Here is a 26,086-nt window from a genome sequence, read left to right as displayed (position 1 = left end):
CTCTACATCCAAAGGATAGACCTAATGGCTATTATTGTTACCATTCTTATTACATGAATATTTATGATTGTGTCATACTAAAATATGTCTTGGAAGCAGAGAATGAAATGTTCTTATTCTATTACTTTATTGAGTTGAAAGTCACATAAATTCATTTTATTTCTATTTTGCTCTGAAGAATAAATTCGGATGCTTTCCTTCAGAGGCAATATTATTTTTGGTAATTTTCTATCAAAAATGAGAGAAAAGATAACTTTGGAAGTGTATCTTTGACTAAACATATATTAAGTCTACAATATACATTTGCATTATTAAATATGGAGTGTGTATAAAACATGGCTCTAACTTCTGATTTACTAAGTAACACCAACCTAGGGTGAGCATAGGAAGATAAAATGTGGGTAACAGTTACAGTGGTATTCTCAACTCAAATCTTCAATTTTATAACTACACTTACTTTGGATTGCAAGCTTTATCTACTATTCCTCTTATTTTGGAGGTAGGGGGGAGAACATAGATTATTTATGGAGGTATAACAAGTACTGAATCAACTCAAACTGAAAGTTGATTAGAGAATAGTAGGGTTCAGGAATGCTGCTATCAGAATGAGGGCCTAAATGGGCCATGGGTCCTTCTCACATCTATTTTTCCATGATTCACACCTTCTGTGTACCTTGTGCATCTGACAAGGATACATCTTAAATGTGATGAATTGATTTCCAGATGAGGTATCATCCTTTTAAGCTTGCAAATGAAATGCACCTCAGTCATTGCAAGAGTGACTTCCTTTCCTTCCTTGAGGAAGGAATAACAGCAATATAGTAATAATGCCAAGACACAAAGGTACCCATTCAGCGGAGAGAGTCAGTTTTGATTACTCCTACAAATGAGCAGAGAAAACTGGAAAACTGACTCAGTCATCCAATATCAATGTCAAAGAATTCTTTTTTTAAATTTAGATGTCACTGACATAATTGCTGAGCAATCCCACCATGCCTCTCACAGGGCAGTGCAGTGAAATCAGCTTGGGTGTCTGGAGTGGGGTGAATAAGCACCACGAGGAGGTAGAACTGCTGGCCACCAGCCTGATGTGAGTCAGAAAAATGAGGTCAGAGGTTGTCTGTACAACGGCATCTCTTCTGATTTGACACTGAGCTTTCTCTCCATGAATTTTGGACTTTGTTTTCTCTTTACAAAGAAAGCATAAGGTATAAGGTATGAAGGTATAATGACACCTTTAGGGTACTACTCAGTGTGAGTAATGAAATAACAATCTTGAGGCTCCACGGCCATTAAAGGGCAATAGGAAATTATCCCCATGATGAGGGAAACATTTGTTTTCAGCTCACTTATGGCCTTATTTGCTGGGGTTGATTAATTTGTATTCCTTAAGTAATTATTGGCTAATAAAAAGGACCACTAGGAGGAGGGATGTAATAATTAAAGGGGGAAGAGAAGAACTTCAGAGCAAACATGGTCTCCTTCTCTGTTTTGCCCAAGTTTGGATCAAATCCAAAGATGGAAAGGGTCTTGGTTCCTTCCCATCTCCACTTCTCCATTATTCACATCTTACGTACGCTTTTTGCATCCAGCAGTGATATACCTCAGACACAATGCTGTATTTCTCAAGCCTCCTACAGAACTTATTTTTATCAAGCCAAGTGCCTTCCTCTTTCTACGAAAGTAGTTCTTTTACTTAGCACCTTGAATATTTCTTTTTCTAAATTCTAGTTCTCAATGAAGAATTGTTTTGAGCATTACAGAAAATCTACATAGAGGACAGAGCTGGGAGAAGAACAGAGACAGAAGCCATCTGTTGCTTTGGCTATCCTTATGCAAATTGGAAAAGCTTTTTTTTTTTTCTTTTTTAAAGATTTAATTTTGAAATTAAAGTAGTTTAAAAGCCCAATGTTAAATTAATAATTTCTATCCCAAAGTTTATGAAGTATGACTATAAAGTAACATGATTCACTTCATTCACCTTGTAGCACATAAATATCTAAATAAATATATTAGAATACACAATAGGAATTTTTATTATTATTCAAATGATAGTATCATTTTCTAAAACATTTTAGATACATACTCTTGCAGTTTGCTTTAGACCTAAATTAAAACTAGACCCAAAATTATTTTCACTATATAATTACATTTTCTTGCCTATTTTTCAGAGCTGGAACCATGTATCCCCTGGCTGTTTTCAAAATTCAAATCTGTTTCAACATAATTTAGCACCTTTACATTTTTAAAGTCATTTTCTTTTAGTTTCAAAAGAGATCTAGGATCTTACATCATAGTGGCAGCAATGGGAACTGTCTAAAGACTAATAAAAACAAGTGTTATAAAGGGACAACACTTATTTGGCTTTATGATATGGGGCCGGTTTGTTTTTAAAACATCATTTTATGAAATGTCACACCCCATATATCTATCTGTTTTCAAAACCAGTGTGATTGGTGGGAATTAACTTAGATGTTGGAAGAACTCCCTGAGTTTTTGTTTGTGTTCTTGTTTATCGTTGTGAGATTTTCACTTGTGTTCAACCATTTCCCTCTTCTTTGAAGATGCTAGTGCCAGAAGCTTGGCAGGAAAGCTGTCAGTGGTTGTTATGAGATTCTTTCCTGAGAGAAATAGACCCATATTCTTCCTCTTTTTTATTTTATTTATTTATTTATTTTTTTTATGTTCATTCACTTTTAAGAGAGAGAACACAGCATGAGCAGGGAAGGGGCAGAGAGAGAGACAGACACACACATAATTTGAAGCAGGCTTCAGGCTCTGAGCTATTAGCACAGAGCCTGATGTGGGGCTCGAACTCATGAATCCTGAGATCATGACCTGAGCTGAAGTCTGACGCTTAACTGACTGAGACACCAAGGCACCCCTCTTCCTCTAACTTCTATGCAGCAATTTTGAAACTGAATTTCTAGGTTATTTTTGTAAGTGGATGGTATACAACTCTCATTACTGCAGTAGTTAAGGATTTGTAATCTATAGTAAGAAGCTCTCAAGAATTTGAAAAGAAAAAAGGAAAAAAAAATTGAAAACAAAATCAGAAGGAGACCCCCTTAGTGAAATTGATACTAATAGTTAATATATACTGTGTTATCCAACTGCAGAAATACCACCTTGTAGTAAAAAAAGAATATAATTAAGTTAACCCATTTTAAAAAGGTAGTTGTAACTGCTTCAATAAAAAAGTATGTTGTTGCTGTTTTAATATTTAAATCCTATCAAGATAATCCCAACTGTTGAATGCAGTGGGCCCAAGTGCCAGTCTACAGATAAGCTGTGTTAGAATGACCTGGAGAGTTTTAAAGTTATCATTTTTAAAGAAATTTTGGTATAATCCCTAGGGCTTTCATCTAGAACTATTGGGTCAAAATTGTAGAGACCAAGCAATCTTTACATTGAAAACATTCCAGCTGATCCTGATGCAGTTTGGTTATGCACTGCATTTGAGACTTCCTGATGCAAGGGAGGGTGTCCTTAGCAATTATCCTCAGAGAAACTACAGAGTAGAATAGAGCTCTAAGATGAACAACAGGCGATCCTGTTTTAAGGAACCATGTGTAAGGGGGCAGGGGTTGTGGTTGGGGGTTACCAAAAATGGGTGCTATGCAGGCACCAAAGAGAGGAACCCAAATAATTCTGGAGAATCCAGCTGGACCTTCAGAAGTGATGCTTGAGCTGAGTATGATAGTATGTTAGATGAAGTAGGTGAGTGGAACATGTAGCAGAGGTACACTGTGTCCAAAAGCATAGGTCTTTGAGAAAGCATGTGCTTGGCAGACTGCAAGTAACTGAGGATGGGAGGAAGGATGTAGAGCTGAGAACATTGAGAGGGCAGGGGCCAGATCTAAAGAGCACCATATGTCATAGGAAGGGGTTTTTACCTTATTCTACATCAAGTAGGTGCCACCAAATGACCTCATACATGAAAATGACACGATCAGGTTAGTGTTTTGCACATACTGTTGAGGTCAGTGTGCATATGGGGGTGATTTGGAGCTGAGTGAGGCTCCAGCCAGACCAGGGTAGAGGTTGTCCCGGTGGCCCAGTGGGAAATGAAGAAGCACTGTGGCAGCACAGAAAGAGGAGGGAAGGTCTTGGTGAAGACAGGAGCAATCCTAAGGACAGAAGAATTACTATAAGTAATTCTTCTAAAATATTTCTGCCAAAGCATCCCAGTGACATAGGGAAATAATTGTGTAAACTTTAGGGCTATAGCACATGAGCCCTAAGCATCCCACTTTATAACTCCACATTTCTTTTGTTACACACCATATTTAAAATACATGTTCACTTTGAATTCCTCATAATATACTCACTTATTTTTATGAAATGCGATGTTTGAAATTACGTATTACTATGAAGATGACAAGGGGAAGGAGGGCATTCCAGGAAGATTCATTGTATTCATTCTGTACTTTATATATATTACCTCTTATGACATTACTGTCCATGGATGTTCTCATATTCAAGTTTGAAAGGCACAGAACTGGACAGGCATAGAAGAGGCAGAATTACATAATTTGGTGTGGGAGCTAGGGAGGATGGAGAGTGTAGGATGATTCCTAAGTTTCTGACTCGGGCACCTGGTTGAATGGCAATGTCAGTAATCCCTGTGGGGTCTCAGAGGCATGGGAGGGGTTCCCTTTCTTTCTTTCTTTCTTTTTTTTTTAAATTTTTAATGTTTATTTTCTTATTTGGAGGGAGAGAGAGGAAGTGGCAGAGAGAGAAGGAGAGAGAGAATCCCAGGTTGTCAGCGCAGAGCTGACCCAGGGCTCAGTCCCACAAACCTTGAGATCATGATGTGAGACGATTTCATTAGTTGGACACTTAACAGTCTGAGCTACTCAGGTACCTCAGGAGTTCCCTTTCTTTAGGAGAAAGGAGGACAAGGAGGAATAGTTTTTTTGGAGGGGTGAAGGCATGATAGGTTCCATTTTGGCATGTTGACTCTGAGTGCAGGTGTAGATAGGTAGGTTGATGGCTCTGGGCTTTGGAGAGACACGTGCCCCAGAGGCACAGACATTAGTTGACTGTATACTTATGCTTTGAGATCATCTTTACTGATGCTAAAAATGGGTTTAATATTACTTGCTGGATAATTCTAGTTAGTTAACCTCTCTAGTTTTCCAGCTTAGTATTTGAAAAACTAAGTAGTTCTGCTTTAAGACATTAGGGATGAAAGGAGGTGACCAGAGAGCTAATTGGAAGGGAAAAGGTCCAGTCTCTTTGGTCAAGTTATGAGCAATTCTTAAGGATACAATCCTCAGCTTTGTGTTTGCCATATTCAGTAAAAGATAAAAAATGAAAAATACAACAAATGGTGACAGGGAACTAAATGACAAGGAAAAATAAAAAAGAGGAAACAAAAGAAAATCCACGTAGAAAGTAGTAAGAAAAGTAAGTAAAAGAAACAACTTAATAAAATACAAACGAAATAACAAAAACAGAATAAAAAAGAAACAAAAACAATTAAGATTCATTAAATCACTTAATAGATGTAAAGGAATAAATTAAAATAGGCTGAACTAATGCAAGCCACATATTTTAACCAGGGAAGTGCATTGTGAATTTACCATCCTAAAAGAAATTCATTAAAAAAGAAAGAAAAAAGCCACTTGAATCACTGGATTCTACTTATGTTAACTAACTTGAATTTAAATAATAACAATTAAAAAAAAAAACAACAAAATAAAGAGGAAGAAACTCCAGTGTTGAAAACAAAACCAAAACCAAAACCAAAAAAAATCCACTTGAAAAACTGAGATAAACAAAGAGAAAACAAGAAAAATAAGAAGATAAAACAAATAATTTCATCTTCAGCATCACTAACATTTTGGTAAATATTCTTCCAGTTTTTTCCCCCCCCTCTGTATATACCACCCACATGTTATAGAAGATGTATACCACACAGGTCTATAGCCTATATGCACATTTATAATAAATATATATTGTAAAAAATATATATGTATATAAATATGAACAAGCAGCATAAATTAATAGGCATTCATATATACATGCTAAATATAACCTCTTAAATTCTAACAGAGTAGAGGGCAAAAATTAGAAGTGATAGATAGAATAAGAGAAGTAAAATAAGCTTAATTCCAAACCTAACATCCTCAGGGATCTTGAGGCTATTGGAGCCAGCATCCCTTGAAACATTCCCTGGGCCTCCCTCCTTAGAGTTAGATTTCCCTGCAGGGGATCTTTAGCAGATGTCCTTTGAGCTGAGAGCAAAAGGGCAAAGATCATGACCCTTGCCCTCTCTCTGGGTCCCTGTATTCTCTTAAGCAGCTGTTGGAGATACTTATCAGCCTTCAAAGGCTGCCAGAAGGGAATCCCTGCTGGGTGCCTACCAGCACGTAGGAGTCCTCTTTATCTTTAGGGAGTCTCTCTCTTGCCATAAGCCAATCAAACCAACACGTGTTTAGCCCACGACAGTATATAAAACTCTTTTACATGCACCAGCTCATCTGATCTTCACAACAACCCTGTGAGGCAGGTATTATTTCTTGACCTTTCTTTCTTTCTTTCTTTCTCTCTTTTTTTTTTAGGGGATTAAGTCACTTGCTTAAGAATACAAACAGCTAAAAAGAGGTGCAGGCAGAACTCAAACCTGCATCTTTGATTGCAAATCCTGTGATCTTTGCTCAACGTTTACAGAGCCCCCTGCTTCTGAGTAAATGGATAACACTGAGATTCTGAGTGTCTCAGGCTGAAAGCCACACCTGCACCAGTTACTCGTCCACCTTGAGATTTTGAGTCTTCTTGGAGCGTTTTTTAAAAGGCCTATGTGGAGGTCAGTAAAAACACAATAAATACTTGTTGGAAAATAAACAGATATATTTTGTACTTGGGGAGTCTTTGCAAAGTTTATCAGAATCAATCTTCCTTAGAAGTTCGATTCAGAAGTATTTTATCTCTTCCAGATCTCAAAATCATGTTCCTATGTCTTTAATTAACAGGATGATGAAATTACAAATAAGGCTTTACCAATGCAAATAACAACTTACTAACTTAAATTGAAATAAAGTAAGCTATTGGGATAAGGATGCAAAAGTGGATACAAAAAGGGAAAAATATTAGATATTGGGCCTCAAAAAGCATGTGACTAGAAGGGTAATAGGCCTACAGAGGTGGGAATAAGGACATTTCTTTAATAATTATGCCTGGAGTTTCCCCAATCTACACCTGTTGTTATTTTTTTTTTAAATGTTTATTTATTTTTGAGAGGGAGAGAGAGAGAGAGAGAGAGAGCGAGCAAGCGCATGAGGGGAATGGAAAATCTGAAGCAGGCTCCATGCTGACAGCACAGAGCCTGATGCGGGCCTGAACTTGAACCGTGAGATCATGACCTGAGCTAATTCGGATGTTCAACCGACTGAGCCACTCAGGCACCCTAACACCTGCTATTTTTGCACTTTCTTTATGAAATACTTGAAGTTAGGTGACATAGATTGATCAGACTCTCACTTTGTCTTTTGCTTTCTATTGCTGATCTATCTTTTCCTCAGTATATTGACAGATACAGAAATAAGGCATCTGACCAAATGAGTTTAAATACAGAGATCAAACTCTTGAGGAGAGTGGTTTTTAAATCTATGATACAGATGAACTCATTCTTTAAACAAGCGTCTAAAGACGCTTGGAAGCCCAATACGTAAAATAAAAGCAGAGCCGGTGTCATGGAAATGGTGGCAGGAGAGCAAATTGCCATCTCCTGAGGCCCTCACATCCTTGTGGCAACCTTGACATCCCTCTTTGGAAGGGGTCTAGCCAACTAGGATTTGAAGGGGGTCGAATCGTTCAGTTTTATTTTTTATAACACAATGAGACAATGGGATATAATACATTCGATGTTTGCCGTAGGCTTTGCAAAGAAGGAGAGCTTGGGGCAGGGAAGGATCTGGGTGGCACATAAACGGGACGTGGGAAAACCAACCTGTGTCTGTAACATTTCTTTCTTATTTTTCTTCGAAATTTTTCATTATGAACATAATTTCATGACATAGTAAATGTTCTGTCATTTTCAGAATTTAAAGAATGGGATAAAAAAAACCTTTAAAAGCATTGTAAATTGCATTATATCTCTTTGATTTGTGGTTTAGCTTTGCCATCCATCATGATGTTTGGAGAGAGAAAGGGACTTTTGATCATCAATCTGTTCTCCTGCTCTTGTCAGTGCTTGTGTCCTCAGATAAACATAATCTGTTTCTATTATTTATTTTTCTGAAAAGGTTTGAATAAACTGAAAAATAGAAGCTTTTATTTTATGCTTATATTCTTTTTTTTTCTATTTTTTTTTTGATGTTTATTTATATTTGAAGACAGAGAGAGACAGAGCACGAGCAGGGGAGGGGCAGAGAGAGAGGGAGTCACAGAATCCGAAGCAGGCTCCAGGCTCTGAGCTGTCAGCACAGAGCCCAATGTGGGGCTTGAACCCAAGAACCATGAGATCATGACCTGTGTTAAAATCAAGAGTTGGTCACTTAACTGACTGAGCCACCCAGCTGCCTGGAGAGAATAAATTTTATATATACATATATCATATTGTATAATAACCTTTAGGTCTGTTTGCTTTCTACTGTACTAGGGGATATTGTATCTTTTTGTACTTTTATAAGTCACATGGTGAGACTATGAAGCTTTTGTGAAAATTATATAATTTCTAAAGTGCTCCCTCTGTTAAGAATACAGGTTTTTTTTTTTTTTCATTGAGTAAGGTTTCATCCTCAGCATTTTTCTGCCTATGCATAATACAGCTAGACATTTTGGAGGGAATTTTAATTGAACTTGAACCTGGCATTGTTTTTTATTTCTCATTTGTAAATAGTTTTCAGATTTACCCGCATACAGTATACAGTTTCTTTCTCTATTCAATCACATTCTTCATTAGCCTTACGGCATTTTCCTAATCTTGCCATTTTAGCCATTCAAGTTTTCCAGAACTTGACTTCAGTTAAACATCTCTTAAAATATTCATAGTTATACACCAAATACCTTTGCATCTAAGAGAAAGTTAGGGGATGTTTATCTCATTCTCTCTTTAAATTATCTCATTGGAAATCAAAAGTTCTCTAAAGTTACTTTCATTCCACACTGACTTTATATACATAAGAAAAGTTAGAGATATAGCCATAATACAAAATCTGTAGTCTGAGTGTTTTAGAAAAATTTTATTAGAGTAACTTGTTTGGAGAGCTTATGGGGGTGGGTTAAACACTAAGGAAGAGAGCATGATCAGGAGCGAACAATTCTCATGGAGCAGGCAGCTTCTTTGAAGGAACTTACCATATAAAGAATACACCAAATTTTAGTTGACCACATAAGAAAGAGCTTCTATGTTTTATATATACGGAATCAAAAGTTACTTTTACCATGAATTTTTATTCTACAACATATTCCTTCGGCATTAGATGGCTGGTGTAATCTTGTTGCTAAACCTCCCGTTTCTGGTCCTTACAGTAGAGAAGGTAATTCCTAACATGGCTATATTAAGGGAGTCTTGTTAAAATAAATTTAAAGATGGATGTGAGAGTAAAAAAATAAAATAAATAAAAAAAGAACACAGATTATGAGTTTATCCCATGAAAATGAATCAAACAAGGCTATTCCTTCCCACGGATGAGTGTTACATCAGTGTGAACATTCTGAAATGCTTGAACAACCCGATATTCCAGCAAAATTCTGGCTTCTCAGAACAAGATTAAAGAGAGGAACTGACTCCACATCATCGAAAGAAGGTATAGATCAAACTTGAACTCAGAAGTTCTATTTTCAGTTGAGGAAGTCTTATTGCTAAAGCATGTTTCCGTTTGCAAGCTGGCTACTTTTTGTAACCTCTTGTTCTTAGGAGAGAACATGTGTATACAATCACATGTGATCCATTATAATGCTTCTGTTTTGCATGCAATCAGATGGTTATGGGTTTTTGTACAAGAATTTCCGTTTGAAGCTAACCTTTTTCCTGGTGTCATACAGTTCCTCTTAAAATATTTATTGCAATTACTTATGATTCCTTAATGTAAGGTTTTGCAGAGAAATACCTGCCATCTTTTATTTTGGTATTTACTCAGCTTCCAACTATCCTTCTTTAAGTTTTAACATTATGTTTTAGAGTGGATTTAGGTTCACAGCAAAATTGAGGTGAAAGTGCAAAGATTCCCCATATATACTTGGTGCCCACACATGCACAGCCTCCCTCACTATCAACATCCCACACCAGAGTGGAATATTTGTTACAACCGATGAGTCTCCACTGACACATCATTATCACCCTAAGTCCATAATTCACATTAGGTAAACACACCAGCTGTTGTAAATTCAATGGGTTTTGACAAATGTATAATGACATAAATTTACATTAAAATATCATATATTACTGCCCTAAAAATCCTCTGTGCTCCACCTATTCATTCCTGCTTTCCCCCAGCCCCTGATAGCCACTGATCTTTCCACTGCTTCTATAGTTTTGCCTTATCCAAAATGACATATAGTTAGAATCATGCCTTTTCAGAGCAACTATACTTTCTTAAAACAGAAAATATTTATTTGTGAATCATGAGATTAATTTGATGACGATTTTTGATATTAAAATTAGTGACAATGGTAAATTTTATATTCAAAATACAAAACAGAACTCTATGTGTTTTTCAAGTTTTATAGAGATTGTGTTCTTTACCTGGTAGTTGCATCCAATTTCAGGGGCCACTTTTAGGTCCTGAAAGAGGCATTTTATTGCCTTGACTCTGCATACATAGTTTCCCTGCTTTCTATTTCTATATTCCTGGAGGAGATACCTGCTGAGAAAAGAGGTAAGTAAAGCTGAAATATTTGAAAAATCTTAAGATTCATTTTTCTATTCTCATCTACTTTTCTGTCAAGAAAGGAAATCCTGAATTCTACCAGGGGCCTAGCCCCTTAACAGATTTCCTGCCTTACTGGGATTTAGAAGACTTGAAATTTTCACGACAGGTTCCTTCAGGCTGAATTTTTAATTAGTTATTTTGGGTAAGCCTTCCTGTTCTTCCAAACTAAACCTTGAGTGATTTCTGGTCATGATTACTCTGGCTGCTATGAAATAAGGTGACAGGGAGGTCTTGTTTTTTTGTTTTTGTTTTTGTTTTTGGTCAGGAGTAACTATTATAGACCTTGTTAGGTTGTGGTCGTTTCTCCTCTCCTACACTACACAGATGGTGTTAAAGTCCCAGAATGTGAAGTCTTAAAATGTCATAATAAGAAATCCATGTTCTTTTGAGCAGCTAATCAAGTTTCCCTGTCACAATTTGTAAACATCATTATAGTGACAAACTGCTTAGAAGAAGTCCTAAGGAAGTGTGGAAAGAAACAGTTATATGTGCGAGTCGTGCTAGCTGTCAATTCCCAAGTGTTATGTGTGGACGCCTAAGGCAAGACAGTGAAAACACTGAAAAGAGAGGTGGGGTAAATAAAGGAACAGAAACGTTAATTTTAACATCATCGTTCACACCAAATTCAGTTCCACTGCAATAATAGAAGTGCCTTTAATTTTGTTTCAAGTATTTGTAATGCTAATACTTTTAAATTTTGGTTAAAAATTTGTCATTTTTTTTGAATCAATGGAATGTCATTTGGTTTTGAGAATAACTTTAAGTGCTGTGAGAAATGAGGAACTCAAAACTGAGGCACATTATTACCTGATGAGGAAGTCGTTTAGGAAACTTGTCAATCACAGTGGTGACTAAGGAACCACTTTGGTCACCATTTCCGATCTTTACTAGCCGTTATCTGGGGAAGGGCAGATGGTGGCACCCAAGCTAGATACCACACTAATGAGAACTGCTTGGGGTTGGAGATGACAGAGATGGATCCAAGATAGGTGTTCTATCTAGTGTTTTAATTAAAAAATCAACTTTAAAAAATACTTGCAAAATATAGTGATCAGCTGACCCTAAAATGCAGATGTTCTTCAACAGGAAAAAATAGATTTTATGAAGTTCACATAAAAATAAATAACGTTAAACTGTTCTTAAAAGGAACATAGATTTCTATTCTAAAGATGAAATGTACCGAAGGAATAGATAAAACACTAAACACACAAAAAAGAAATGTCTGGACAAATAATAATTTGCCAGAATATAGTCAAAAGGTTAGAAACATGTGGAGTATAGTCTAATATGGCTCACTTTACAAATCAATTTCTAACAGATTGTGAGTGTTCTCAAAAATCTCAAAGTATGGGATATTTTTGTAAGGATCATTACTTGCTGCAGATCCTGGCACATATCCTGTTTCTTTCTTTTAAATACAACAGAGTGAAAATATGTTATCTTAACAGTTGGCTCCAGAGTTCCTTTTAGGGAATTCTGCAATATGCTTTGGGGCAGGTGTGTCCCTGAGGATAAGGGGATTGGCAGGACTAACACTAAGTGATCCAGTGGTGCAGAGCAGGAGGGAGCAGAAAACGTGGTAGTCAAACGGGGACTCAGAGAAGCCGGACTGGCTTGAGGCTGGAGGCCTACAAGGGGTGAATCTGGCAGTTAAAGTCAGTTGGGGAAGTGGCTAAAAATGGCTCCTTGAGCCTCTGAGATCTCCGGTAAGAGTTTTGCTATAGCTAACAGGTTTGACCTTGTTGTTGCTTTATTAAATTTTTTTAAGTGTTTTTATTTATTTTTGAGACAGAGAGAGACAGAGCATGAGCAGGGGAGGGGCAGAGAGAGAGGGAGACACAGAATCCGAAGCAGGCTCCAGGCTCTGAGCTGTCAGCACAGAGCCCCACGCAGGGCTCGAACTCACAGACTGTGAGATCATGACCTGAGCTGAAGTCGGACGTTTAACCCACTAAGCCACCCAGGCGCCCCAACCTTGTGGTTTTTGAGGGAGGGATTAGAAGAGGCACCTTTGTTCTACATTTGGGATAAACCAGGACTAATAAATAAAAAGAGCAATGAGACTGAAAGCAGAGAAAAAACTTAACTGGAGCCAGAAAATCCTATCAGAAGGGATGCTGAGAATTTAAGGCATACCCCCACCTTCTCCATGCTCAGGAATTTGGATAGATTTAGGGAAGGTTTTGAATTTCCACAATCCATAGAATGAGAGTTTGAATCCATTTTATTTAGATATTAAGGAGCTAGGAGACCAGATGACATTGTAGTTACGCAATAAAGTGTGATCTCTTCAATAATTGAGTGTGAAACTTTAGAAGGGGACTTTTTGTCTATGGTTTGGTAGGATTTTCTTTTCCATATTAATATGTAGAAGTTTTTTACATACGATGGACATAAATCCTGAATCAGTTATATATACAGCAAATGATTTCCTACTTTTTGGCTCTTACTTTATTGATTTTATAATATATTTTAATGAACAGAAGTTTGAAATTATCATGAAGTTGAGTTTATCAGATTTTTTTTAGAGTTTGAGCTTTAAGGTGTTAACTTCTTCTCCACTCTGGTCATAAAAATATAATCCCATACAGCTGCAAAAATGAATAAATTTTAGTCTTTAATCCATCTAAAATTTATTTCTGTGTCTGATGTAAGGTATAGGTGAAATTTTATTTTATTTCATTGCTTTTTTGGTAATAGAGGTGATGGAAATGGTTATTTTTGCCATGAAATTGCTCTACCTTAAAGAGAATACTTTCAATATTTTGCCATTAAATATATTTGTTCTAAGCAGGAAAGAACATCCAATGGAAAAAAGACAGTCTCTTTAACAAATGGTGCTGGGAGAACTGGACAGCAACATGCAGAAGGTTGAAACTAGACCACTTTCTCACACCATTCACAAAAATAAACTCAAAATGGATAAAGGACCTGAATGTGAGACAGGAAACCATCAAAACCTTAGAGGAGAAAGCAGGAAAAGACCTCTCTGACCTCAGCCGTAGCAATCTCTTACTCGACACATCCCCAAAGGCAAGGGAATTAAAAGCAAAAGTGAATTACTGGGACCTTATGAAGATAAAAAGCTTCTGCACAGCAAAGGAAACAATCAACAAAACTAAAAGGCAACCAACGGAATGGGAAAAGATATTTGTAAATGACATATCGGACAAAGGGCTAGTATCCAAAATCTATAAAGAGCTCACCAAACTCCACACCCGAAAAACAAATAACCCAGTGAAGAAATGGGCAGAAAACATGAATAGACACTTCTCTAAAGAAGACATCCGGATGGCCAACAGGCACATGAAAAGATGTTCAACGTCGCTCCTTATCAGGGAAATACAAATCAAAACCACACTCAGATATCACCTCACGCCAGTCAGAGTGGCCAACATGAACAAATCAGGAGACTATAGATGCTGGAGAGGACGTGGAGAAACGGGAACCCTCTTGCACTGTTGGTGGGAATGCAAATTGGTGCAGCCGCTCTGGAAAGCAGTGTGGAGGTTCCTCAGAAAATTAAAAATAGACCTACCCTATGACCCAGCAATAGCACTGCTAGGAATTTATCCAAGGGATACAGGAGTACTGATGCATAGGGGCACCTGTACCCCAATGTTTATAGCAGCACTCTCAACAATAGCCAAATTATGGAAAGAGCCTAAATGTCCATCAACTGATGAATGGATAAAGAAATTGTGGTTTATATACACAATGGAATACTACGTGGCAATGAGAAAGAATGAAATATGGCCTTTTGTAGCAACTTGGATGGAACTGGAGAGTGTGATGCTAAGTGAAATAAGCCATACAGAGAAAGACAGATACCATATGGTTTCACTCTTATGTGGATCCTGAGAGACTTAACAGAAACCCATGGGGGAGGGAAAGAAAAAAAAAAAAAAAAGAGGTTAGAGTGGGAGAGAGCCAAAGCCTAAGAGACTGTTAAAAACTGAGAACAAACTGAGGGTTGATGGGGGGTGGGAGGGAAGGGAGGGTGGGTGATGGGTATTGAGGAGGGCACCTTTTGGGATGAGTACTGGGTGTTGTATGGAAACCAATTTGACAATAAATTTCATATATTAAAAAAAATATATATATATTTGTTCTAATTTCCTTTTTGTAGATGTCTTTTTTTAGGTTAAGCAAGTTCTTATTTCTTAATGTTTTCTTGTTTATTGCCTTTCTCATGAAAATACTGAATTTTATCAAACCCCCTTTTTGTATTCATTGAGGTGGTAACTTGATTTTCCTCTTTTTATTCTATTAGAGTAGTGAATAATATTAAGAATTTTTCTATTATTAATTTGATCCTATGTTTTTGGAGTCATTCCAGCTGGGTCATGATGTATTATTTCTTTTAAAGCATGCTGTGCTCAATTTTCTGAATTTATGCTCATAAGTGAGATTGGTGGGTAATTTTTTCCTGGTTTTCTTTGGTATCACAGGTTAAGAGCTCCATAAAAGGTATTAAGGAGGACACCCCTTTTTTTTTATTCTCTGAAAGCTTGTACATAATGGGAATTATCTGCTATAAAGCCATTTGGGCCTGATGTTCTCTTTTGGGAAAGATGTTTAACTATTGATTTAATTTCTTTAATGGTTATAGACTATTCAATTTTTTACTTTTTGCATCAATTTAGACATTTTCATTTTTTAGGAATTTATTTGTCTACATTTTCAAAACATTTGACATGAATTTTGCTCCTAATAATTCATTGGTATGTATTTAATTTCTGCAGCATTTATAGTTATGTCCCCTTTCCATTACAAATATCTATTTTATATTGTGTCTTTTGATTAATCAAGCCAAGGGTTTTTCTGTATTACTAGTTTTCTCAAATCTTCTCAACTTTGGCTCTGTTGATTCTTTTCATTGTATTTTAAATTTTTCATTAAGTTATAATTTCATCTTTGATATTCCTTTCCTTCGCCTTCGTTTGTGTTTGTTTTTCTATTCTTTTTCAAAATGTTTGAAATAAACTCACTAATGTTGGTGTTTTTACTTTTCTAATGTAAATATTTCATGGTATATTTTAAGCTCTAAATTCCACTATAACTGTATCAACCATTTTTTTGCTTTTGTTTTGTTTTTGTAGGTGTGTGTATTACTTCCATTTTTCCTGTCTTTTAGAATGAGGTTATGTCTTTTTTTTTGTCTTCTTACTTTTTACTTCTCAACTTGTTTAGTGGTTATGCTTTTGTGTCTATTCTTCCAGAAGTTATTCTATTTATTTTAACCAGTATATTTAACAAAATTTAGAATTCTCAAAATACTTTCACCCTGAAAAATAAAAAAATTCAAAAATATCTTAGAATGCTTTAACTCTGATCATATCTCTTTTCCAATTTACATAGCACTGATATTTCTACTACATTTTTAATGTCAGAAGTTAAATATGTTATTATTATTTACACATTCAATACTTGCTTAGACTTAATCACAAATTTAATACTATCTTTACTTATAGTTCTCCCTTCTTGCACTCAGCTTTTCCCTCTGGGATTATTTTCATGCTGCCTAAAATACATCCTTTAGATTTTCCATTATGAAGGATTTTTGGTGATTTTTGGTGCTTTTGTTTGTTCCTTTCTCAGTTTTTGTACCTCTTCTTTGTCTGTGTTTCTTCCCTGAAATCTTGGCTATCCACCCAATGATTTACCCAATTCAGTCTTAATTTCTATTTCTCTGCCACAGAGATACGAACATGTCACTTGACAACTATTATTTTTCTCCATGTATTTTCTTACTTAGCTTCTGTGACTTTATTTAATGCCATCGTTGAAAAACCAAGTTTTAGTCATTTAATAATTTAGTATTTAAGGTGGTTTTTGAAATGAAAGTCTTCAAACTGGTAGGGTAACTGTCACACTGTTTCATGTTAGTATAGTACTTTTCACAAAACAACACATCTTTGGCAGCATTTTACTTCTTGTAACAGCTTGAAGGTGCTGATGAGGATGACAATTTTTGGTTGCTTTATGTATTTGTTTATAGTTCCAAACAGAGGAGTAGATTTTTCCTGGATTGTAATGCCCAGTCTGTTTGTGTTCTTTCAAAAAGACTTCATTTTCTTTCTTTGTTGTGGTAAGAGTTAAGAACAAATGGAATTCAGGATACTGCTGTAGTTTATGAAGAAAAATAATGGGACATTATATAATATAAATGTATCTGGCTTCTTAATTTGTGCATTTTACAGGTCATATAGCATATACCTTCAATACAGTTAGGTAATCTATAAAGATTTATTCAGTATAAATAAATTAATGTTATCTCTCTGTTCACTTTTTAAAAGATGATCTGAATGCAGTTATTGAAACTGTTAACACAAATATTTATCAGGCAGTTCAAGTATCTTTTTTTTTTTAGAATATTTTTATTTTTATAATTTTTATTTATTTTTGAGAAAGAGAGAGAGTGTGAGTGAGCAAGGGGCAGAGAGAGAGAATCCCACTAGGGGCAGAGAGAGAGGGAGAGAGAGAGAGAGGGAGAGAAAGTCTGGAGCTCAAAGAGGGGCTCAAGCTCACCTAAAACAGGACTTGGTGTAGGGCGTGGGCTCACCCAAGGCGGGGCTCAAGAGCTCACAAAACAGAGATTATGACCTGAGCCAAAGTCGGATGCTTAACCGACTGAGCCACCCAGGCATCCCTTCAGGGATCTTTTAATGGTACACAAAATGTTTAAACACTTATGCAATGTAAACTCAAAATATTTTATAATGTTCATGAAATTTACCCAACTGTTTTGTTTGGAAAAGATGTTTTTAATTTTCTTTGGTCACATTTTCTTTTTTTGAAAATGTTTGTCTATTTATTTTGAGAGAGAGAATGTTTGCAAACAGGGAGTGGGGCAGAGAGAGAGGGAGAAAGACAAACCCAATCCCAAGCAGGCTCTATGCTGCCAGTGGGGAACTCCAGGTGGGACTTCATCTCATGTACTGTAAGACCATAACCTAAACCCAAATCAAGAGTTGGATGCTTAACCAACTGAGCCACCCATTCACCCCGATAATCACATTTTCAAAGTGAAAATTACAGTGGAGACAGAAAGTAATTTAATTGATCAGGTCAGAACCCATCGACAGAAAAAAGACGTCATACAAGGCCATAAACAAAGACATTTCCTCCTTGACGTGAAAGACCCCCACAAAGACACACACACTTCAAATATTCCCTTTTTCCCAGCTAGCCATCCACTTCATGTTAAGTTCCTGTAGGAATATTTCAGCAAGCTGCAAGATAAAAATATCCATTTGTATCAAAAACTTCAAAAATTTTAATAGTAACTTCAAAAATTTTAATAAGTAAGTTGAATCAAAAACTTCAAAAATTTTAATTGTATCAAAAACTTCAAAAATTTTTAATTGGTTCTTCAGCTTTCATTTTTTAAAATAGGGCAACACTTCCTAACAACTCAGCTGGTATATCTTTTGGCGGTCGAATGTAAGAAATACATGAAATCCAGCCTTTTAATGTAATAAATAGAGCAAAATCTAGTTGCTACTGATTTTTAAACCAATTAAAAGTATGCCCTAAAAGATCTGATGATGTCTAGCACATACTGCTGGTCTTACTCATATACTATTTTAAGGACAAATTAAGTACGATATTCATCCCTAGAAGAGATTTCATGCTATTAGTTACAGTTTTTGTTTGTTGTTTGTTTTCAGACCTATAGAGTCTGGATGACACCCCCACCACCCTACTGAGGACATCTAGTATTTTCAACATAGAAGAACCATGGAAAAGTCAATTAATTTTCCTAAGTCTGTTTTCTCCATCTCTAAAATAAGTGTTGGATAAGGTGGTTGCTGAGGTCTAAATCTATGATCCTAAAATTCTGGACATGAATTTCTATTTTCCCCATTGTAGTTTAATAAAACTATAAAAAAACATTTTTCAGTGATGCAGTTAATGAATGTATCACAATTGCAGAGGGTCTTTGTAGCACAAACCTGAATGTTATTACAATTGATATACTTTTCTTGTTTTATTTTACTGTGACTTGGAAATCATAACCATTTTACCTAAAGATGGTTATGGTGTAAAAACAAATCCCGTTTTCAGTAGTTACTTCACTTGTTACTTTCAGAATCTTAGAAATACAAGGATCCTATACAGTAGGTAACGTTAATATTTCAGGTATATGTTTGCACAATATGTTATGTCTGTCACTTTTAAATTCTGAGTTTGAAGAATTAACATTTAAGACATTTATGATAGCCATGTTATTTTAAAGGTGGAGAGGAAGATATGAATTTCCCCAATTCCTTGGTTTATGGGTGAAAAAAATTGAGACTAATCCACATCAAAAGAACACAGACTTTAGAGGAGGTCCACATTAGATTCAAGAGACTAAAACCCATCCAGGCTGCTGGCCCATGGTTTTCAGATTTGTCCCTCACCAAAACCCATGGCACAGAGTTTTCTTGTTAGCACATTGAATTTGTGAGTGCATTTTTTCCTAGTCTGCTTTTCACTGAGAAGGAAACATTCTGAGGTCCCAGATTTATTAAAACAGGAGTTTTATTTTCATTTTTTTATTTTTATTAAAAAATTTTTTAAATGTTTATTTATTTTTGAGACAGAGAGAGACAGAGCATGAACGGGGGAGGGTCAGAGAGAGGGAGACACAGAATCTGAAGCAGGCTCCAAACTGTCAGCATAGAGCCTGATGCGGGGCTCGAACTCATGGACAGTGAGATCATGACCCGAGCTGAAGTTGGATGCTTAACTGACTGAGCCACCCAGGCACCCCTAAGGAGTTTTTGTTTTAATTTTACTTTGCATGGGCCCAATACCTTATTTGTTGCCCCTCACAGATATTTAAATCCAAGTCGTAAATTAATAAAGACCATCCACATCAACCAGCTGTGATCAAGAAGAGCTGCCTGTCCCCTTCATTTACTGCATTGTTTTCAACTCTCTTTTGCTTCTGATTCCTGTATATTTCCCTTTCTCGGACTTTTAACCATGCATTCAGGTGAATTTTATTTAGCGTTTCTCGGTGTTTGCATCTGGATGATTTTTAGCTTGTCATATTATGTCATACAGTCATTAATGGTGGTTTCCTTAAATGCTCCAAAAGCAAAATTAAGTTTAGAATTATTTTTTAAATTTTTATTTAAATTTTAGTTGGTTAACATACAGTGCAATATTGGTTCCAGGAGCAGAATTCTGTGATTCATCACTTAAATACAACACCCGGTGCTCATCACAAGTGCCCTCCTTTTTTTTTTTTTTTTAATTTTACTTTTTAGCTTTTAAAATTTACATCCAAATTAGTTAGCATATAGTGCAACAATGATTTCAGAAGATTCCTTAGCGCCCCTTACCCATTTACCCCATCCCCCATCCCCACAACCCCTCCAGTAACCCTCAGTTTGTTCTCCACACTTACGAGTCTCTCCTGTTTTCTCCCCTTCCCTGTTTTTATATTATTTTTGTTTCTCTTTCCTTATGTTCATGTGTTTTGTCTCTTAAAGTCCTCATATGAGTGAAGTCATATGATTTTTGTCTTTTTCTGAGTGACTAATTTCACTTAGCATAATATCCTCCAGTTCCATCCACGTAGTTGCAGATGGCAAGATTTCATTCTTTTTGATTGCCAAGTAATACTCCATTGTATATATATACCACATTTTCTTTATCCATTCATCCATCGATGGACATTGGGCTCTTTCCATACTTTGGCTATTGTTGATAGTGCTGCTATAAACATGAGGGTGCATGTGTCCCTTCGAAACAGCACAACAAATGCCCTCCTTAATGACCATCACCCACCTAGCCCATATCTCACCAACCTCCCTCCATCAACCCTCCATTTGTTCTTTATCGTTAAGAGTCTCTTGTGCTTTGTTTCTCTCTCTCCTCTTTTTTACCCCCTTCCCATACGTTCCTCTGTTTTGTTTCTTAAATTCCACATGAATGAAATCATATGATATTTGTCTTTCTCTGATTGACTTATTTTGCTTAGTGAAATACTTTCTAGCTCCACCCACGTCATTGTAAATGACAAGATTTCATTCTTTTTGATGGTTGAGTAATATTGCACTGTGTGTGTGTGTATACACACACACACACACACACACACACACACACACACCACATCTCCTTTATCCATTTGTCAGTTGAATGGACATTTGGGCTCTCTCTATAGTTTGGCTATTGTTGGTAATACCTCAACATCACAGAATTACCTCTTCTTAGGTAAAAATGCCATTTTCCTCCTTGGCTTCTCTCTGGAAGCAAGTATAGTTGTAGTAACAATTTGTTGAATTCTTACCATACACTCAGTGCTCCAATTACATTATTTCATGTAACGCTCACAAAAAAACTGACAGGGGTTTATATACAATTCTTGGGGTTGAGGAAGTGGAGACTCATGAGGGTAAATTTCGTAAGGTCACACAGTAGGCAAATGACACAGGTAGGATGTCCATGAAGGCCTATTTGATGCAAGAGTCCTTGCTTCTAAACACCTATGCATATTGCCCACTGAAATAACTGCTTTCAAGAGACAACACTATTTGATATGTATTATCTGCTAAGATTATTTTTAAAAAATGTACAGCCTTTTATGTTTGGCCTTAGAATATGCTATTGTGTATATGTATGCACATGTGCATATATTTGGTTATTTAAATGATGCTCTCTTCCCATTAATGTTTGTCTTTAGAATGCACTTTCTGATTTAAAAAATGTTCTCCATAATAATATTTTCTAAGCAGATATTAAAATCAATGCATATTTAATTTTAATGATAATTATTACACATATTAGAAATATGTTTTTCATTTACTCTTATGACAAGGCAATACTGACCATGATTTAATGATTTACAATTGTCTGCAGGATAATGTCCATGATTTTGAGTCTATCACTTAAAGCTTTTGTGAACTAGTCCCACCCCCTTAACACTCACCTTCCCAAACATTGCTCCATGCTTTTAGAGTGAGAGGAGAATCAAGAAGAGACCCTAAGCATCCCTTCCCTGATTTTAATTTAGTAATTGAATGGGTTAGGGCCAGTTGCTGAGATAGAGAAGGCATGAGGTGAGGACCGGAACTGGGGACAGAAAGAAAAAGCAAATTCAGTATTGCACATAGTAGGTGTTAGCAATGGTGGGAATCCAAGTGGAGAAGTCTAGGAGGCAGTTTTGTTCTAGAGAAAAGGAGAGAGAATATCCTCTAAGTCATAGTGAAGTTCCTGGGCACTAACGACTGAAAATATATTTTATAATGTCCTAATTCAGTGTATTGTTCGACAGGTGCTCTCTTCTTAGCATTAGACTCCTTGGAATTATTTATACTTTACCTCTGTGTATTTCCAGAACACCCCTATGACTTAGCCATCACATTGTATACTTTTGCTTTGATCACACTGTATGTTGACATATCTTACTTAATTTTCTGCTCTTCTCTGCTGGACTATACATTTCTAGAGAGCAGGGACAGCTGTCTTGTTTATTATTACAAATGGCACCTGCTATTAAATACATACTAGGAGAATAGATTAGTAGATACTTCCTAATTATATTTCTAATTCAATATGGTATTATGAAAGTACATAAGATAAGGAAGGAAGCCAGACAGTTGTTATAGAGAAATACGTAGTAAAAAATAAGGGTGTTCTTTATGGACTAGTTCAGAAGGAAAGTGCCATGAAAGTATAAACCTCATGAAATGTACTTGTTTGGAATTATTTCTTACTATTTAGCTTGAAGATGAACTGGAATAAGCTCACTTATTTTTGGTCTTATTATGCTTTAGTGCTTTACACACCCCAGTTCTTCATTCATTTTTCACAAGGTTAAAGGGGTTATTTGGAATTGTACAGAATGTTCTTCCATTGCTATGACAGGAATGCATGTTGGTAGCTCCCATTAGCATTTATCAAAGTTTATATGTACCTAACTTGATGTAAACAAATGCCTCAAATTCGCATTTCTTCCAAACCCTGTTTATCATTAATAGTTTCATTATTTAAATGACACAAAAATGTACATGCTTTAAAACTATATTAGTTGCTTTAAATGCCAAGAAAGGTAAAGTTTATGTAGTCTGCCACCTGCTTAATGCCTGTAAAATCATTCCTGCTAGAGATACTGAATTGTTTTCCGTTACAGTAATATTGCATGAATAAAAATCCTAGCCTTTTAAATCACAAGTTTCGTAAGGTATTGATTGGCCTGGAGCAGGATAAATTCAGACAAATATTTATGGTGCCAAGAGTTGTGTATATAAATATTCTTCCTTGAAAATGTTTCTGGTGTACTGTTAACCTGCCAAGGTGATATAATTTAACAGGTAAAGCAGTGAATAGAGAGCTAAGGGTCACTGAGTTTGAATTCCTTCTCCATTCCCACTTTAATATATGATCCTGAACCATTTGGATCTTTCCAGTCAAATTCCCACTTTGCAAAATGGCAAAAAATTAACCATATAGTTGTTGGGAGATGATGCCAGGGTTCATGGTTATAGAAACTTTTAAAATTTGGAATTATCATTAAATTGCAAAAATTCATAACACTGCCATTCATGGGGAAAGTGATTTGCATGAAACATTCATCTTCATATTTGTAAACTCTTAAGTGTAATAACACTGGTTAGCATCTATTGACTGCCTGCTGTTATTCAGACCCTGTCCCGGGTGCTCTATATCCTCCATTTACTTCTTATAACAAAACTTTGAAGCAGGTATTATTATTATTCCCATATTAATGGGATTAATGTTATAGGATGTGATATGCCCAGGATCTCCCAGTTTGAAGGTGGTGGAATCAAGATTCAAGCCCATGTGATTCTGAAGCCAGAAGGCTGGGTTCTTACCCTCTATGCCACATTGCCTCCATGCTTTGCAAATGAGGTATGTGCAGTTTAGAAAGGTCAAGCATTTCACTGAAGATCACAAGCTAACATGCTGGACTGGAATAAAAACCTGGCATATTTGATGAGGGAGCCCTAGATGTTTCTATTACTGTTTCTCTAATAATATTAACATGCTTGGTATCTTTCCTACCACCTTTCTTTATTGGATTACAGGATAATTGGAGTCCGTGTTCTGCTGAAAGCCCTGACCCCTCTAATCTCAAAAATCCAATCTTGCTAATGAATTCTATTTTAGTGGATATGAAGGTGGATTATGCATCAAAGGTGAAACCAGTCAAGTATCAATCTTTTTGGAATTCAGTCCCTTAATGCCTAAATGAGGGGTTGGGATGGTAGAGCCTCTAGATTTTCCACTCTCATTATAGCTCCGCCCCCTCTGAGAGCAGTGAAGATAACGATTTTATCCACCAAGGCTCTGGTGCCTAACTTAGTGTTTGGAGGTTTGTAGTTATACCAAAAATATCTGTAAACTTTTAATGAAGTCGTGTTAAATTCTTTGATTTTAAGACTAGGCCGGATGGATTTTCCACTTGATTTCGATGCTTATTAAAATGGTGAGTATATTATTTCCTTTATATAATTAAATGTAGTGAACAAATGATTTACTTGAATTGCTTATTATATCTTTGTTCATGAGACAGAAAACGTGAGATAGCAGCACTACTAAAGTACTTAGGTAGTTCCACTTGGAATCATCTGTTTGCTTCACACAGATAAAGCTAGCCAAACTCATCATGTCACCTTGCTAAGACTGTTCAGAAGAACATACAGTACGATAGTTCCAGAAAGCATGAAATGGTTAAACAGTAAAGGTCCAGACAGTTGCAGCCATAGGATATAATGATTATGATATGTAGGTAGAGAGCCCAAGGATTTCAGCATAAGTGGACTTATTTTAAATTTTCAAATTTGCATACCATTCTTGCATACCATTCCCTTATAGGTAGTCAGTGTTATGACTGCTTCTAAATTAAAAGACTTTTCTCGGGGCGCCTGGGTGGCTCAGTTGGTTAAACGTCCGACTTCGGCTCAGGTCACGATCTCGCGGTCTGTGAGTTCGAGCCCCGCATCGGGCTCTGGGCTGATGGCTCAGAGCCTGGAGCCTGCTTCCGATTCTGTGTCTCCCTCTCTCTCTGCCCCTCCTCCATTCATGCTCTGTCTCTCTCTGTCTCAAAAATAAATAAAACGTTAAAAAAAAAATTAAAAAAAAAAGACTTTTCTCTAAGCATGCTTTCAATTAGGTAAGGGAAGAATGGAAAACTTCTTTAGGACTGTCTGACATATTGCCAGCAATGTTCAAGATAAGCAGCAATTACATTTGAGCTCCTGCCATTTGTGCCACAATACAGGCACCTTCCAGTTGGTCCCATTGTGCCTGTAGTCAGCAGACTAATGACTCTCTAAAGATGTTGATGCTCTAATCCCCAGAACCCGTGAACATGCTACCTTATGTGGCAAAAGGGACTTTGCAAATGTAATTAAGATTACAGACCTTGAGATGGGGAAGATTATCCTGGGTTATCGGTGTGGGTCCAATCCAATCACATGAGTATTGAAAGTGGGGAAACTTTTCTGACTGTGCATAGAGAGTTGAATGTGAGGGAGGACTCAAATCACGGTTACTTCCTGTTTTAAAGAGGTCACAAGCCAAGGAATGCAGTTGGCCTCTAGGGGCTGGAAAAAGCAAGCAAACAGATGTTTTCCTAGAGTCTCCAGAAAGGAATGCAGTCCCTTTGATATTAGCCTTGGTAAGACCTGTTGGACTTATTATTTACAAAACTGTAAAGTCATAAATTTGTATTGTTGACATTGCTAAGTTTACGGTAATTTGTTAGTACAGCAACAAGACACTAATACAGTGTCACTGTACATGATCTTTCCTAAATCACAGCATTGATATTTAATAAGAACTGCCTATTGAGTAGGATTTAGGAGGTATTAGGTATCATGCTAAGGTGTGTGAGTTTGTGTGTGTGTGTGTGTGTGTGTGTGTGTGTGTGTAATCATGCAACAATGACCCCCCAAAAACCCAACATGCTATTTTTCTTATTTTGCACATAAGAAAACAGAGGCTTTGGAAAGTTTCAGTAGCTGACATAAATCACATACCCAGTAAGTGATGCAACTATTTGAAACCAGGTCAATCTGTAGTCAAAACTTATACTGGGTCTACTATACCATGCATATGTTAACTTAAAATGTTAAGATTAATTTTCTTCATCAGAAGGCATTCAAAGGCAATGAATTTCATATAAAAACAGACTTTGTCATGCCAGAAATTTAGTTATCTTAAATGTCAGATTATTTTCT

Source organism: Panthera tigris, chromosome A1 (assembly GCF_018350195.1).
Source record: "Panthera tigris isolate Pti1 chromosome A1, P.tigris_Pti1_mat1.1, whole genome shotgun sequence".
NCBI classification, from domain to species: Eukaryota; Metazoa; Chordata; class Mammalia; order Carnivora; family Felidae; genus Panthera; species Panthera tigris.
Note: the sequence above shows the minus strand (reverse complement) of the source record.